Source organism: Delphinapterus leucas, chromosome 1 (genome assembly GCF_059928025.1).
Source record: "Delphinapterus leucas isolate spDelLeu-1000000601 "Yukka" chromosome 1, BTC_Dleu_Yukka2, whole genome shotgun sequence".
NCBI lineage: Eukaryota > Metazoa > Chordata > Mammalia > Artiodactyla > Monodontidae > Delphinapterus > Delphinapterus leucas.
Window position 1 is genome coordinate 77,404,618 of NC_143129.1, and position 17,878 is coordinate 77,422,495.

The 17,878-nt window shown below is 43.5% G+C and overlaps 1 protein-coding gene and 1 long non-coding RNA gene across 10 annotated transcripts in view; both read right to left on the reverse strand.

The window, feature by feature from the left end:
- The window catches only part of RHBG (Rh family B glycoprotein), a 48,326-nt gene extending 47,509 nt beyond the window's left edge, over positions 1 to 817 (reverse strand). For all 9 annotated transcript variants that reach the window (XM_089913709.1, XM_089913693.1, XM_089913704.1 and 6 more), the window contains exon 1: positions 39 to 817. The gene's annotated coding sequence lies outside the window, so the exon portion shown is untranslated. The remainder of the gene's footprint in view (positions 1 to 38) is intronic.
- Positions 818 to 9,139: 8,322 nt separating this feature from the next.
- LOC111167067 (uncharacterized) lies at positions 9,140 to 17,802 on the reverse strand. Its single transcript, XR_002642733.3, has 3 exons — positions 17,660 to 17,802; positions 13,024 to 13,146; positions 9,140 to 12,087 (listed from the first exon to the last, which is right to left on the reverse strand). It is a non-coding gene; the product is annotated as an uncharacterized LOC111167067 (long non-coding RNA).
- Positions 17,803 to 17,878: the final 76 nt, after the last annotated feature.

Genomic DNA, 17,878 nt, shown 5'->3' on the forward strand with positions numbered 1-17,878 from the left:
AAAGAAAGGAGTGCTCTCAGGATCTGCCCCAGACCTACCGAATCAGAAACTCCAGGAGCGGGGCCAGCAGTCTGCATGGAACAAGCCCTCTGGGTGATTCTGATGCAGAACGACGAACTTTCAGGCCTTTTCTAGCTCTCAGAGTCTCAGAACCTCAGGGAAACAAAGGTCGATAATGGCTTACCCTCTTCACCAAGGATGTGCGTTCATGGTTTAACCTGCTTAAAGAGCAAACCAGTCAAACCAGTCAAACCTGAGATCACAGAATGGTTTCACTTCTTTGTTAGTGTCTCACTTCCTGAAAAATCCAAAACAAAAACTACCCATCTTCAGACTTTTTCAGTAAGTGTTCAGCTTGGCAGCAAACAGTAGTCCTTGAAGATGCACCCATCACCTCCTGTCTCAGAAAATCGACTACTTGAGTCCTTAGGACCCTACTGCCTGCTTTATGAGGTCTTCACTTATGGGACCCTGCCATCCCCTTGGCTTTCATCCCAGCCCCAGGAGTCAGTGTCAGTACACAGAGGGAAGGACCTGCCAGGCCAGAGTTGGCCCAGCTCACCCAGAGAAGAAAGTGGTGGCAAAGCAGGCTTGAGCAGAAGATGTCAGTCCGGGCACCACTGTTCATTCAGTGGAAAAATGCCAATGTGTCAGTGGTAAAGGGAAGGGAAAACCAAAACCCTGTGTCAGAGGAAGCCCACAGCAGAGGGCTTATTTGCAGGAAGGTAGTTTAGCACTCTGCGCTAGGGGTTCTGGATGAGACTAGAAGGCTGTGAGGATCCCAGGGTTTCCATCCGTCAATTCCACCCCACCCGCTCTGCCCCAGTGTAGAAGAGGAGGAGGGACCCAGGCTCCCCTCAGAGATTTTTCTCCAGGCCTTTCTCTTGGCCTCAGAGCAATTAGAAAGGCCCCAGAACCCAAAAAGGAATCAAGCCCTGGAGAGGAAGTAATGGCAAAATCTAGTATCTCTAGGATACACAGTCAGGTAAGAAGGAAGAGGAACAGTAGTTAGTGAAATCTCAGCCCCACTGAGGGGAAAGCCAGGAGGAGAAGGACACTGGGGGAATGCCGCTCAGGCACACCAGCCATCTTCCTTCTCCCATACCTCTCCCTGCAATTCCCTCTGAGACACTGTCATAAGGATGTCCCAAAGGCACTATCACGTGTTATAACAGGCAACTATTCTGTAAGTTCTCTGGACCCTACCTCTTGCTCCAGCTAATGCTGCGGTGACAGTTTCATACAAGCTTCAACCAGCTAAGGGCAGGTACAACCTGTCAGTGTCTCTCCTTGGAATCTGTGCCACCCCTCCCATTTATTGCCCTGGGGCTTCTTTGCAAGAACCTACAAAGACTTATGCATGTGTAAACTGGAAGCATGGGGGTGCCAGGGACTGAATGTAGCCTCCCAAAATTCTAAACTGAAACTGAAACTCTAAGTTGAAATTGAAACTCTAAACTCTACCCCCTCAATGTGATGGTATTAGGAGGTGGTACATTGGGAGTTGATTAGGTCATGAGGGTGGAGCCCCCGTGAACGGGTTAGTTCTCTTAAAAAGGGACCCTCTAGAGGGCTTCCCAGGTGGCGCAGTGGTTGGGAGTCCGCCTGCCGATGCAGGGGACACGGGTCCGTGCCCCGGTCCGGGAAGATCCCACATGCCGCGGAGTGCTGGGCCCGTGAGCCATGGCCGCTGAGCTTGCGCGTCCGGAGCCTGTGCTCCGCAACGGGAGAGGCCACAACAGTGAAAGGCTCGTGTACCGCAAAAAAAAAATTTAAAAAAAGGGACCCCAGAGAGCTCTCTCACCCTCTTTTCACCATGTGAGGATACAAGAAGTTGGAAGAGGACCCTCACCAGAACTCGACCAGGCTGGCACCCTGATCTTAGACTTCCAGCCTCCAGAACTACGAGATTAAATTTGTTTTTTATAAGCCACTCAGTATACGGTACTTTGTTTTTCTGTTTTTTGTTTGTTTATTGACGTATAACTGACTTACAATATTATATTAGTTTCAGGTGTACAACATAGTGATTCGATTTGTATTTTATTTTATTTTGTTTTGTTTTGATTTTTTGACCATGCTGTGTGACTTGCGGGATCTTAGTTCCCTGACCACGGATGGAACCCAGGCCCTCGGCACTGAGAGCATGGAGTCCTAACCACTGGACTGCCAGGGAATTCCCTCGGTATCTTTATACATTACAAAATGATCACCACTATGGTACTTTGTTATAGCGTCCTAGACTGATTAAGACAGGGAGTTAACAATAGTGGGGCACTCTTGTCCAGCAGGGGTCAGGAGCCAATAGATACATTTCCCCTTTTCATTACCTCTTTTCATTTCATTTCATTTCTCAGAAATGGTTCTGAGATCCATTTCATGAGGCTCCTCAAAAGGTCCTGTGGGATTGAGCATGAGTCACCTGTAGTGGTGGCCAACTGAATGATGCATCTTTATATCATCTTTCCCTTCTTCCCTGTCCACTCCGCTTGTTCTGCATACCTTCTCTCTGGATCTCATTCCCAAATAAACTACCTGCATGAAAAACACTTGATTCAGGCTTTGTTTTGGGGAGAAACTGGCTAAAACAACTGGTTCCAGACTAGAATGAAGACTATCAGGATGGGATTTTGGAGCTGAATCACTTTTTAGTTAGATGGCAAAAAGGATTCCATTGCTGGTAATTCCTGGTGTATGACAGCATCAAATAACTAAGATTCTCACCAGTGGTGGACTGGGATGTGGTAAAAGGTGAAGTGTTGGCATTTGTGATAGCTATGACCCTTTAATGGCATGGGGGCAATGGTAATTTATAAGGATTGGCTGGCTTTTAACTGCTTTGGAAGCCTTCAAAAAAAAAGAAAATTATAGGCTCAGGTCAACTAACTAACAACTCAAGGCATACCACGAAAGTCAGAGAGCCTCTTTGGCAATGTCTAAGGAGACTCTCATCTAAGTTGCAGGGCAGACAGTGAGAAAATCAGATACGGGGTCTAACTGAGGGTAGCAGAACAGCAAAGGAGACTGAATGCACAGCACCAACAGGTCTCCTATATCAAAGTCAGGACCCTGATAGGAAAAGAGTAAGACTCAAAGACCTGGAATGAGACATCTGTGCGCATGAACCTGAGAATTCTGAACCTCCAGCTTCATCTGAACACTCCAGGTCAGCAGAAGCAACCCTCTCCCCTTGCAGAGATTAGCACCACCATCAAATACGTAAAGGACACAGGGATGGTAGTTTTGTTGGGATAAAGTGATGGATACATAAGTGTTCATATACTATTCAAGTCATTTGTCTGGCTCCTGCAGAAGCCAAACAGAGTGGGTGATAATGGGTTACCATAAATTTAACCACATGGTAGCCCCAATCATAGCTGCCATACTGAATGTGGTATATTTACTGGCCAGCTTCTAGCATTGATATGTGACTATTGGTCTGGCAAGTGTGTTCTCTACCCTCCTTGGTAAGGATGGTTTAAAGCAATTTGCCTTTATATGAGGACAGCAGTACACAATCACTGTCTTGCCATAAGATCATGCTAACTCTCCTGTTCTCTAACCAATAGAGTCTGAAGGGAACTCAATTGTCTTGACGTGCTGCCCAACATATGCCAGTCCACTATATTGATGATTTACTAATTGGACTTGATGATCATGAAGTGGTAAGTAGTTTAGTAAGACTAGAAGGTTCAAGCTCCTGTCTGTATGGCTGTTAGTGTGACTGACGCCATCTTGGGCCCTTACAGTTTCTCCTGACCTTTCGCTGACCCTACCCAGGACTGTAGTGTGCAGTGAATCACTTCTCTGTCATCAAGGGCTTTGTAGTTAATAGATATTTCCTAATAATCATTCGGACTAGGTAGCCTCTATTCTCTGTTAGTCCCCAAACAATGACGAAAAACCTTCCCTGACATATTCCCAGTGCCCACAAGACTAGTTACCCATTCACAAATCTTAACTTAGGAATGTACGTCCTGTTTCCAAGCACCTACCCCTATACCCTAGGTTAACTATAAAATTATCCCAATGGCCCCTCTGTGGTATGGAAAGCAGCTCGATCCCAATCCCACCCACTGATCCACTGATTATATGGAGCTGCCTTGTTTTTCAGTCTCAAGATGCCTTCTCAGTTTGGTGGGTGCTTTTCATTCCCTCTGTCCTCCAACACTGCAACATTGAAGAAATTTTTAGGGATCCAATAATCTGAGGTATGCCAGAACATCTCCCCTAAAGTGAAGGACAAATAGTTGCATTTTGTATCCCCTACCACTAAGAAGAATGGTAACTGGCAGAACTCTTTAGATTTTGGAGGCAACATATCCCACACATGGGAATATTGCTCCAAACCATTTATTAGGTGACCTGAAGGGCTATCAGTTTTGAGTGGGGTTCAAAGCAAGAGAGAGCTCTATGGCATGTCCAGGCTATGACTGAAGCTGTCCTGCCACTAAAGCCACATGACACAAAAAAACACAATGAATCCAAAGGCCTCTACAGTGGATTAGAACGTTGTAGACAGTCTCTAAAAAGCCCCAATAGGAGGGCTGTAACACAGACTCAGGGTTCTGGAGCCAAACTCTGCCTACTGTGAAAGAGAATGTTATCATTTGAAAAATGGGCTATAGGGCTTGAGCACAGACCGAGCACTGACTATGGGACATCGAGTGACTATTCATCCAGAGCTACTCATCTTGACTGGGTATTATCAGATCCATTGAGTCATAAGATTGGGGGGGCACAGCAGCAATCCATTGTACAATGGGAAAATGGCATATTTGGGATTAGGCCTGAGCAGATCCAAAAGACCCATGCTAATTACATCAACTGGTGGTCCAGGCTGTCTATGTCCTTTGCTCCAGTGCTTTTCCCTCAACTCATATCTATGGCCTCATGGGAAACTTTCCAAGACCAACTGACAGAGGAACAAAAACTCAGGTCTGATTTTGAACACTTCTTATATATTTGATATTAAAGTATTATTGCTATTTTCAAGTGTAATAATAATGTAGTCATTTTTCAAAAGCATTTATCTTTTAGTGATACATACTAAAATATTTACAGTGAAATTATGTAATGTATGCAACTTGTTTAAAATATCATGAGAGGGGAGATGAATGGGACAGAAATGGCCATGGTTAAGCCTGAGTTAGGGATAGATGGGAGTTCATATACTATTGTATTTACTTATGTGTATGTTCTAAATTCTCTGTAAATCAAAGTTAAAAACAAAAACTCAGTCTGGTCCAGAGATGGGTCAACATGATACACTGGGGTTAGCTGTAAATGGGCTGCTGCTCTATCACAGCCTTACTCAGGGGTGGCCCTAAAGGACACCATTGAGGGAGATCCTTCCCGGACCACAGCCTTGAGCACCACACCTAGTCAGTCGTTTACTTTGTATGGCAGAAGTGGCCTGAGGTCGAGTATACATGGAGTTCTGGACGGTAGTGGTGAATGGCTTGGTTGATCAGGGGCCTGGAAGGAGAAAGATTGGAAAATCAGAGACAAGGAAGTACGGGAAAGAAAATATTGGTGGAAAATTTGGGAAAATAATTAAAGTAACTTTTGTTTCTAGTAATCAAATTATGTTCCTAACAGTGAAAGAAGGGTAATTTGGTTCTTTCATTCTTGAAGATGTTTTCATCTAACACTACCTTAGCCTTTCCAGTCAAAGCTAAGGACAGCAGAGCCTGAGAGTAGCTCTTCCTCTCATGGAACTCTTAGCCTTGTGGTGCCCGGAGCTCTATTCTCTGCCTCTTCATTCTCTAGGTGATCTCCTCCAGTTTTGTGGCTTTCAATATCATCAATATACTGATGTCTATGGAATTTTTATCTCCTCCCAAGCCTCCCCCCTGAATTCAAGTCATGTATCTAACTGCCTGGTGGACATTTCCACTTAAATACATAACAAGCATCACAAATTGAACACAGTCAGAACCTTGCTTCTGCATCCACCCCTTCCTATTCCTCCGCCAGGCTTCTCCATCTCATAAATGACAACTCTATCATTCCAGCTGTTCAGGTCAAAGATATAGCGTCATCCTTGACTTCTCTTTCTCTCATACATCGTATCCATCCATCACCAAATCCTGAGACCTATACCTTCAAAATATATTCAGACTCTAAACGTTTTTCACTTCCTCCGTAGCTACGACCCTGGTCCAAGCTGCCTTCACCTCTTGCTCGGATTATTAAAATAACCTCCTCCTCCTCCCTTGCCTCTACACAATCTATTCTCAACACAGGAGCTAGAGTCATCCTGTCAAAATAAATGTATTTCTGATCACACGACTCTTCACAATCCTCCAATGGTTTCCCATTTCACTCAGAGTAAAAGCCAAAGTCCTGGGCTTCCCTGGTGGCGCAGTAGATAAGAATCTGCCTGCCAATGCAGGGGACACAGGTTCATCTTCCTGGTCTGGGAAGATCCCACATGCCGCGGAGCAACTAAGCCCGTGCGCCACAACTACTGAGCCTGCGCTCTAGAGCCCATGTGCCACAACTACTGAAGCCCTTGTGCCACAACTACTGAAGCCCGAGCACCTAGAGCCTGTGCTCCACAACAAGAGAAGCCACCACAATGAGAAGGCCGTGCACCGCAACGAAAAGTAGTCCGCGCTCACTGCAACTAGAGAAAGCCTGAGTGCATCAATGAAGACCCAACACAGCCAAAAATAAATAAATAAAAATAAAAAAAGCCAAAGTCCTTAAAATATCCTGCAATGCCCTACACATCATCTGGGATTCTCATCACCTCTCTGATCTCACCTCCTTCCAACTCTTCCTTGCAGTCATGCCATTGCAAATATCTGTCTGTTCTTCCAGAATTCCAGGCATGCCTCATGGCCTTTGCACTTTCTGTTCCCTTGTCCTGGAATGTTCTACTCCTATATGGCTCATACCCTCTCTACCTTTAGGTCTCTGCTCAAATGCTACTTTATCAGTAAGGCTTCCCTTACCTCCCACAATCTCCCCCTTCCCTCCATTACACTATACCAAGGGTTTTCACAATTTTGGTTTCAGGACCCCTTTACACTCTTAAAAATTGAGGACCCCAAACAGCTTTTGTTTATATGGGTTATATCTCTCTATATTTACTTTGTTAGAAATTAGAACATTTTAAAATATTCATGTATTCATTTAAAAACATTAGCAACCTCATGTTAACAAATATTTTTAATAAAAATAACTATATTATCCAAAACAAAATTAACGAGAGCACTATTTACATTTTTACAAATCTCTTTAATGTCTGGCTTAATAGAAAAATAACTGGATTCTCATACCTGTATCCAATCTGTTGTGATATCACATCCATGTAGCCTCTGGAAAACCCCACTGTATACGCATGAGAGAATGAGAATGAAGGCAAATAATGTCTTAGTATTACTTCCTACAAAAATTGTCTTGACCTCAAGGATCCCCTAAAAGGGTTTTAGGAACACTCAGGAGTCCCTGGCCCCATTTGCAGAACTGTGTACTACACTATATTTTAATAGTTCTTACTGTCATCCAACATAACTATGTATTTACTTGTTTTCTTACTGTCAGTCTCCCTGCACTAAAATGAAAACTCCACGAGATGGAGACTTTGTTCTGTCCACTGCTCTAACCCCAGCTCTAAGATCAGTGCCTGCCACATGAGAGGCACCCAGTGAATGACTGAATGAAGAAATGAAGAAAAAAGGAACAACAAATGTTATCATTTTTAGGATTATCTCATCACGAAGAATGCAGCGATGCTGTAAAACACCTCATTTTTAAAACAATTCCATTGATGAATTTATTCAGGAGTCTCAAGTACCTATCACCCAGATAAGACAATGATCAATTTTATTTCATCCACACCCCAACCCAGGCCCCTCTACCAAGGTTCTTTTGAGGCAAACCACAGACATCATCTGTATATGTTTCTGTATGTATCTCTAAACATAAGGACCCTTATTTTCAACATTTTATTATGAAAATATTCAAACATACATAATAGTTGAATTTTTTCCAGTGAAAACTCATGGACTACCAATACTTAAACTCAACCATAACATTTTATTCTATTTGTTGCATAACTATCTATCCATCCTTCCATCTATTTTTTTTTTTTTTTTTTTGTGGTACACGGGCCTCTCACTGTTGTGGCCTCTCCCGTTGCGGAGCACAGCCTCTGGACGCGCAGGCTCAGCGGCCATGGCTCACGGGCCCAGCCGCTCACGGGCCCAGCCGCTCCGCGGCATGTGGGATCTTCCCGGACCGGGGCACGAACCTGCGTCCCCTGCATCGGCAGGCGGACTCTCAACCACTGCGCCACCAGGGAAGCCCCTATTTTTTTTTTTTTTTGATGCATTTCAGAGTGAGTTGCAGACATCAGTATACTTCACTCCTAAACCTTCTGTATGCATATCATTAACTAGAGGTCAATATTTGTTTACAGTTTCTTCTTAAGGTAAAATTTACATCTGATGAAACGCACAAATCTTAAGTGTACCGTTTGATGAGTTTTGACAAATGCATACATCGGTGTAACCCAAACCCTATATCAAAATATAGAGCCATCAACCAGAAAGTTCCCTCTGCCCGTTCCCAGTCAATTCTCATTCCCACTCCATCCCCAGAGGCAACTGTTGTTTTTAGTTTTTTTTCCATCATATATTAATATTGTGTGTTCTAGAGCTTCAAATAAATGGAATGGTACAATGTGTGCTCTTTTCTGCAAGATGTCCATCACTTAATGTAATGTTTTTGAGATTCATTCATGTTATTGAATGTATCAGTAGTTTGTTTTTATTGCTAAGTAGCACTCCATTGCTTGAATATAACATTTTATCCTAACCTATCTACCATTATGAAATGTCCCTCTTTATCCCTGGCAGTACAATTTGTCTTTTTTTCTTTTTCTTTTTGGCTGTGTTGGGTCTTTGTTGCTGCGCATGGGCTTTCTCTAGTTGCAGCTAGAGGGAGCTACTCTTCATTGCGGTGCGCAGGCTTCTCATTGCAGTGGCAGGAAGAACTGACATCTTAACAAGATGGAGTCTTCCCCTGGGACTTCCCTGGCGGTCCAGTGGTTAAAGAATCCGTGCTTCCACTGCAGGGCGCGTGGGTTCCATCCCTGGTCAGGGAATTAAGATCCCGCATGCTGGGCAGTGCAGCCAAAAAAAAAAAAAAAAAAGGTTGAGTCTTCCTATCCATGAACATGGAATATGTTTTCATTAAGCGTGACTATAACTTTTTTTATTGAATATATTTGACAGATAACATTGTGTATATTTAAGGTGTACAATGTGTTATTTTGATATATTTATATTTTGTAATATGATTGCTGTTGTAGTGATACCACATTACATAATTATAGTACAATATTGTTGTCTAAATTCATTATATGGTGCATTAAGATCACTATGGCTTATTTACTATTTGTTGCAAGTTTGTATCCTTAAACAACATCACTTTTTTATCCCCCCACACCCATCCCCTGAAAACTACCATTTTACTTTACTTTATTTTTTGTTTGACTTTTTTAGATTCCACATATAAGTGATATCATACAGTACTTGTCTTTCTCTAACTGACTTATCTCACTTAGCATAATGTGCTCAAGGTCTGTCCATTTTGTCACAAATGGCAGGATATCCTCTTTTCTCATGGCTGAATAAATATTCCATTGTGTATACATACCACATCGTTTTTATCCATTCATCCTCTGATGGGCATTTAGGTTGTTTCCATACCTTGGCTATTGCAAATACTGCAATAAACATGGAAGTGCATTTATCTCTTCGAAATACTGTTTTCATTTCTTTTGGGTATATACCCAGTAGTAGAATGCTGGATCATATGGCAGATATATTTTTAATTTTTTGTGGAATCTCCATATTGTTTTCCATAGTGGCTGAACCAATTTACATTCCCACCAACAGGGTATAAGGGTTCCCTTGTCACCACATCCTCACCAGCAACTGTTGTCTTTTGTCTTCTTGATGACAGCCATTCTAGTGGGAGCATGACTCTTAAATTTTAAGTGTGAATGGAGAGATCACTGGCTAAGGGAAGAGGGGACCCCATTCAGACTTTATTCAAAAATTGCATTTTGGGGACTCCCCTGGTGGCGCAGTGGTTAAGAATCCGCCTGCCAATGCAGGGGACACAGGTTCGAGCCCTGGTCCAGGAAGATCCCACATGCCACAGAACAACTAAGCCCATGCACCACGACTACTGAGCCTGTGCTCTAGGGTCTGTAAGCCACAACTACTGAGCCTGCATGCCACAACTACTGAAGCCTGCGTGCCCTAGAGCCCACGTGTTGCAACTACTGAGTCCACGTGCTGCAACTACTGAAGCCCATGCGCCTAGAGCCTGTGCTCCGCAACAAGAGAAGCCACTGCAATGAGAAGCCCATGCACCACAATTTGGTCCACAAATATCTTTGTAAAATTATTATCCACAAATATCTTTGTAAAATTATTTATCCACAAATATCTTTGTAAAATTATTTAAATTATTTCTTTCTCTTTCTCCATGGATAATAGCTTAATCAGAATTTTTTCAATGCCCAACCCCAATTCCTCAACCTTAGCTCAAATGGCTAAGCCAAACTCAGGTGTCCCCTTCTCAAACACTGAAAACTTATGGCTGGACTTGAACCCTCATTAAAGCTAAACTGACTTCCCAACTTAGAAATTTCAGGATGCAGTCTCTTGGTGTTTCAAGCTCAAGACTAGTCCTTCTCTGTAATTTAGCTCAGATTTACCCATTGCCTGTCTTTATTTCTAAACCCTGTATCCAGACCCTGGTAGTATTGTATCAGATTGCTATTATTAATTAGTGCAGGCCTTTCCACTTCCATTCTCCCTTCACCCCAAAATGTTTTGCCCATTATATGTGCCTTGCTGCTATTTGAAAGCCTCCAATTGCTCTCTAGTGCTTCAAATAAAATCAGAGCTGGGACTTTCCTGGTGGCGCAGTGGTTAAGAATCTGCCTGCCAATGCAGAGGAGATGGGTTTGAGCCCTGGTCCAGGAAGATCCCACATGCCGCGGAGCACTTAAGCCCGTGTGCAACAGCTACTGAGCCTGCACTCTAGAGCCTGCAAGCCACAACTACTGAGCCCACGTGCCACAACTACTAAAGTCCGCACGCCTAGAGCCCGTGCTCCGCAACAAGAGAAGCCACTGCAATGAGAAGACCGTGCACCGCAACGAAGAGCAGCCCCTGTTCGCCGGAACTAGAGAAAGCCCGCGTGCAGAAACAAAGACCCAACACAGCCAAAAATAAATAAATTAATTAAATTAATTTAAAAAGAAAAGAATGAAAATCAGACAGTTTTCTAACAGTTGTTACCAGAATAATTCCCCAGGGAAAGCTGCTCTGTCTGTTCTCAGCTGCTCTACATTCTGCCTCATCTCCTATATTCTGGGCATAAAAAACCCTCTTATCCTAATTTTTGATGACTTATTCTCCTACCTCTAGGTCTTTGTCCAAGCTTCCCAACTGACATGAAACTACCTTACTTCATCCGTCCATGCCATCCAATGCAGCTCCTTCATCAAGTGGCACCACTTCCTCCAGCAAGATTCCACGATTGGTCCAGTATCCTACTAACCTCTATCTCTGAACTTCCATTCCCCCTCAGAGTACCACTAAATTTTACAATGAATTCTTTTTCTTATCTGCCTTGTTAGATAGTAAATCCCCCAAAACTCTCTCTTCTGTTATATGTATCCCCAAGTGCCTTGTATAGTGCTTTGCACTCAATGAACACGTACTATGAACTTGTGAACTAACCAACCACTTGTAGAATATATATGCCCAGATTCCACCAAGGGTTTACTGGGAAGAGAGTAGGGAAAACATACACGATAACTTTGTTCCACAATTCATTTACTGAATTGGGGCAGGTGATTTAACAACAGATTGCAAGATAAGGTTGGGAGAGAAGAGTTCTGGCTTTCTCTCCCAGGAGCCAGTTTTGTCATGGATGCTTGTAAATTTTCAAAAATAGCCATCCGTTGTTGGGCAAGCTGGGTCTCAAGCTGGAGACTGGCATACATATATTCTAGGAGTCCTAGGCATTCCTTGGGCTTGTGGTCAATTCCTGAAGGAAGAGCAATGGAGGTGCAAAGGAGACAAAAGAGAGATTTTATAATTGTACTGAGGTGGGAAGGGCTCTAATAAGATGACTGCTCTAATCTTTCGGGGCACAACTCAACCCAGATGCAGTTGTGCTCAGCTGTCACCTTCTCCATGAAGTCTATCTGGCTACCCTATTTGAAACCAATCCACTGGAACTTTTTACCCACTCTCTTGCTTTATTTTTCCCTTAGTACTTATGATTATTTGGCATATTTTGTAATTAGTTACATAATTGTTGGCTAATTCCCCCGTCTAGAATGTAAGCTCCAGGAAGGCATAGATTTTTGTCTGATTTGTTCACTATTGTGTCCCCAGCACCTAGAAGAGTAAGTACCTGGCGCATAAGTGTTCAACAAATATTTGATGAGTGAATGAAATGGTCTGAGAGTGAGGCCTAACTTCCCTTTCAAGAGCTCAGGGGATGCCTCAGCATTCTTCTTACCTGACATAGTAAGGTCATCGGCAGTGACCCGAAGTTCTTCCTGTTGTCTAACTTTCACCAGTCTTGCTGAAATCAATTCTTTTTCTAATGTTTTCAACTACATTATACACATCCAGCTCTTAGTTAACCTTGGTAGTTATTTATCCATTGTTTGTGTATTTATTGGTCTTGACTTCTTTGTTAAACTCTGAGGTCCTCAAAAACAGGAGTCATGACTGTCTAGTGCACTGTGTGGCTTCCCACAGGTATGCTAAATACCCACTGATGTTGCCATGGGAGGATGAATAACTGAAATGCAAAGAAACTGAGCTAACTGTTACTATTTCCTTCCCTGGCCACTTTTCAACTAACATTACTAGCAAGCAATAAAATTTTCAGCCAGTTCCAGCCACCTCCTCCATACAACCTTCCCCCTGCTGAGTCCATTTGGGAAATCCACCCTGCATCCTTCCTTACCTGAGGACAGCTTTGTTGCTGGGATTTTCAGGCAAGTGGCTGGTGGGGAACTTGCTTGAAGGTTAATAAAGTTGGGGGCGGGTTTGGCTCGACAAAGAGGCACAGCATTACCTTCCTCTTTGGCTGGAACAAAATCAGAGGCAACTAAGTCAGAGTTCATTCCGACAAGGGACAGCCTAATTAGATCCCTGCGTCTGGTCTATGAATGCAGGTGCTGAGACCCTGGCCTGAATATCTTCAAAGAAAGTTATATAAAGCAAAAGAGAAACCATAGCGGGACTGAGGAAAACCAAGCAGGGTTGGGATAAGCTAAAATCTAATTTGCTTATATTCTGCAAGTTCTTATTGATCTGTGCTACATGCTGACTACTGTGCTCAATGTTAGGGCATACACAAGACATCTAAGACATGGTTTCTTAGGTGTTTAATACCTACTTAGGGAGACGAATCAGACACTGGCGAAATGGTGATATAACAACACAGGACATAAACAATGAGTCTGACAGTCTCGGGTGAAAGTAAGTCCTTTTATCTTTTAGTTACACTAAGATGTGATTAAATGTAAAAATGAATGTTTTTGAAATGGGATAAGATATCGAGTACAACAGTCAAAGAAGACTCCAGGCAGGTGGAGGATATTTATTGGACCTTGAAAACAGGAAGCTTTGGATAAGTGGAAAAGATATTTCAAGTGGGAGAAAAAAAACATGGTGTGAGCAAAGGCAAGGAAGCAAGAATATGGCCAGAAGGATGAGGAGCCCTAAAAAAGTGGCCAGAATTAGAGGGTGGAGAGTGGGAAAGCAGGATGGGTCATGGAAGACCCTTTCCAATAGCAAATCTGAGATTTTCTCAGAAAGTCACTGAGCCTTTTAGGATTAGAAAATATGATAAAATTTCTACTTTAATTAATCCACTGGGATTAAAATGGGTTGGACATGGAAGTTCTCAAAGGGGAAAACAGATTACCTTTGGCAAAAATAGTTACGTTAGAAGGAAAATTTGATTTGTAGGGAGAAAATCATGAGTCCTATAGGAGACATACGTCATTTCTGTCTACTGAGCAACCCTTGCTCTGGAAAACTACTCTTTCCCCAGATTCCAGGTCATACATACATCAGACCCCTCTCCATATTCCAACGGGAATAAGCATGTGACCCAATACAGGGCAATCATGGTATCCTATCCCCCTTGGCAACTGTGACTGATTGAAGGGGTAAGCACATGCGGCAAACTGGGCCAGTCATTCCTTGGGATTGATATATAGATTCTGTGTCAAAGCTTGCTTTCCTCTGATTTGCTATGCTGGGAAGATGTAAATTTGGGGTCAATGAAAGCTACTGAATTTGGCTAGCATGCTATGAAAAGCAGATACAAGCAAGAGATTAGAGAGAAGAGAGAGTCCAGGAGAAAGATGGAGAGATGGGCAGATAGCTACAGGCACTGAATCCCCAGTTCCAGTTCCTGTGGTACTGGTAGCTCTTCTTCCTACTCTCTGACTACCTCAGCAACCTCCCAACTGCACAAGCCTCTGAATTTCCTTTCTCACTCAAGGGAATCTGAGTTGGGGTAATGTCATATTAACATAAATCACATTTTGGACATATTGGATCTGAGGTGAGACAAGACAGTCCAAATAGAAATGCCTAGAAAAACAGCCAGAGAGAAGGCACTGAGCTCAGGTGAAAGGTCAAACTGCCAGGCCAGTCACAAAGAGGTGATGAAGGAACTGCAAAAATACATTAGCTCTCCAAGGTCAAAGACTGTGAGAGAAAACTGGACCTTTGGGGAACTCCTCCTCAGGAGTTCGGAAAATGAAAAGGAAGTGGCAAAGTAGACAGAGGAGCAATGGATGGAAAGGCAGAACAGCTGGTTCTATGAAAGAATTAAAGGGGTTGAGACAGTGGGGAATCCATTATTCACTATCATAATGAGATCAAAAAAGGATAAAAAAATTAAATTCATTCATTCATACACATAAGAGACAGTTAAGTGCTTGCAATGTATCAGCCACTGAAGATACCACAGTGAGCTAAACAGACATGGTTGCTATTCTCATGGAACTGACAGTATTGCCGTTTAGACAGTCATTAAGTGATCAAGCACCATCAGTTACTCTTGGTGAGAGAAATCCATGTTTTTGCCCTGGGTTTGTGGATTTTTCTGAGCCCTACCGTAGGTCTTCCATCTTCTCCTCACTCCTGCTCCAGAGTCATCACCACATTTGATGGCTCATTCAGCATGGTAAGGAGCTAGAAGGTGAAACTCGGGCCTCAAGATTCTTCTCACTATTTGAAAAATTTGTGAACTTCCATGCAAATGCACTTCTAATTTGGGCCCTTCCTAGGTGTATGAGGGTGCATTTTCTACTGAATTCTAAGGTTTGATGAGTATGTTACACACAGTCCATACTAAAGGAACCATATTTCTGACTGGACAATGTATAACAGAGGATGAGGTTGGGGAGCAGCAAAAGGAAGCAGAACAGAGAAAATAATAAAAAGTGATTTACATACATTATCTTATACATTTCTCATAATGACCCTATGAAGTAGGTAGCTTTATCCGCATTTGTTTTGAGAAAACTTAAGTTAGGAAATTTGCTCAAGATTCCACAATGAGTATGTGCCAATGGCGGAATCAAATCCAGGCCTATAGACTCCAGTCATGCTCCTTACCACTGCACAATATAATCTGTGAGAAGAGCTAGTTCATTTATGTTCAAGTTATGAGAAAGCAAGCCTCTCAGATAGAGTAATCTACCCCACCTAACAGTTAAGTGAATAGGCTCTGGAGTCAGATGGTCTCAGGCACTTCCCTGGCCACCAAGTGGGACTGTCCCACTCAGTCTGAGTATCTGTTCACTCTAGCCAACAATATGTCTTCTGTTCTAAGTATTAAGAGGAGATACAAAGGAATAATTAATATATTCATTCAACATATAATTATTGAGCATCTGGGACTTTCCTGTTGGCACAGTGGTTAAGAATCTGCCTGCCAATGCAGGGGACACAGGTTCAAGCCCTGGTCTGGGAAGATCCCACATGCTGCAGAGCAGCTAAGCCTGTGCGCCACAACTACTGAGCCTGTGCTCTAGAGCCCGTGAGCCACAACTACTGAAGCCCGCACGCCTAGAGGCCATGCTCTGCAACAAGAGAAGCCACCGCAATGAGAAGACCACACAGGGCAACGAAGAGCAGCCGCCGCTCACCACCAACTAGAGAAAGCCTGTCCACAGCAATTAAAACCCAAAGTAGCCAAAAATAAATTTTAAAATTTATTAAAATATATTAAAAAATTATTGAGCATCTATTATTTAACAGATCCAGTTCTAGCCACTGGGAATACAGGAATGTTTCCATTTAGTGGGAAATGCAGAACAAATACAAATACTTTCCAATTAAATAAGTAACAGGAAAAAATATACATACAACTAGCTTCATTTTCCCACAAGCTGAGCAATTAAGGAGGTCTGGTTGTTTTGTTTTATTTTTTGTTTTTGTTTTTTTTGTGGTACGCAGGCCTCTCACTGTTGTGGCCTCTCCCGTTGCGGAGCCTGTGCTCCGGACGCGCAGGCTCAGCAGCCATGGCTCATGGGCCCAGGCGCTCCGCGGCATGTGGGATCCTCCCTGACCGGGGCACGAACCCGTGTCCCCTGCATCAGCAGGCAGACTCTCAATCACTGCGCCACCAGGGAAGCCCAAGGAGATCTGGTTTTAAGGGAGAGGAAGCAGGGCCTCTGACACACACCTCTTCTGTTAGTAGGATGACTAGAATGCTGCTCCATCTGAAGTGTGGTGCCTGGGAAAGAATTACATGACCACTGACAACCCATACTATTATTTTACTATTAACAACTTCATAAGTTCTCCCCAGCAGAGCTCAGGCTGTTCCAATTTGGGGAGGAAAAAATGTGAAAGGGTGTACTGTTCTATCTCATGGCCAAATATAAGTAATTGTTCTTGAATTGATCTTGGTCTCACAGCCCCTTCATTAGTTTGGAAAACAGCTGTTTCTAGTAGCACTGCAGCCTTTTTTCCCGGACAAAATAGTACTGTAACCATGCCCAAACCTTAAGAGTCTCCTATGAACGGGCAAAATTCTGTGTTCTCTCCTCGTTTCAATTTCTGTAATATCCGTCCTTTTCCTGTCTTGTAAGGTAATTTAAAAACTTTGGCTTCCCAACATCTCTAATGCACCGGTAGCTGAGGAGATGAGGAGGGCAGAGGAGGGAATGGGCGTGGAGAAAAAAAAATCTTAGAGCACTACAGGGAACACTTGAAAAAGTGTTTTAGATAGGATAACTCGGGGAAAAAGTAAGCCATCACCCTCCGGTACCGTTCACAGCCTCAGCAGAAGACATTTACCTAATAAGGTGAAGGTCCACGCACAGCAACGAGTCAGAGACAATAAACCACAATTCCCAGAATAGTTAACCGCCCAGCACAGTCCGATCGGACTACAACTCCCATTTCACCCCGCATCACACGGGCCGGGTCTTCCCTCAACCACCGGTTTAAGCCCCGCCCCTCCATCACTCCCGGTTGCTAAGGCTGGAACGAAAGCGTGGAAACTGTTACGCTTTTCTTGACCTTCGAAACCCGAGAGGAGCTGAGACGCAAGAGTTTAAGGACCTCACCTGCTGTGTTAATCGAAAGCCTCAACCCCAGCACCAACCCTTGTAGTTGATACACATGCGCAGTGGCATGTCGGCCAACTGCCCCAGCCTTGGCGCTTGCGCGGAGGTTCGCGTTACACGCGGCCGGGAGCGGCCACCCTATTGCGCAAGCGCCTGTGCCCTCTCACTGCCATCATCGTGCTCTCTCTATCTAGCTTTCCCTGCGTTATTACGTAAGGG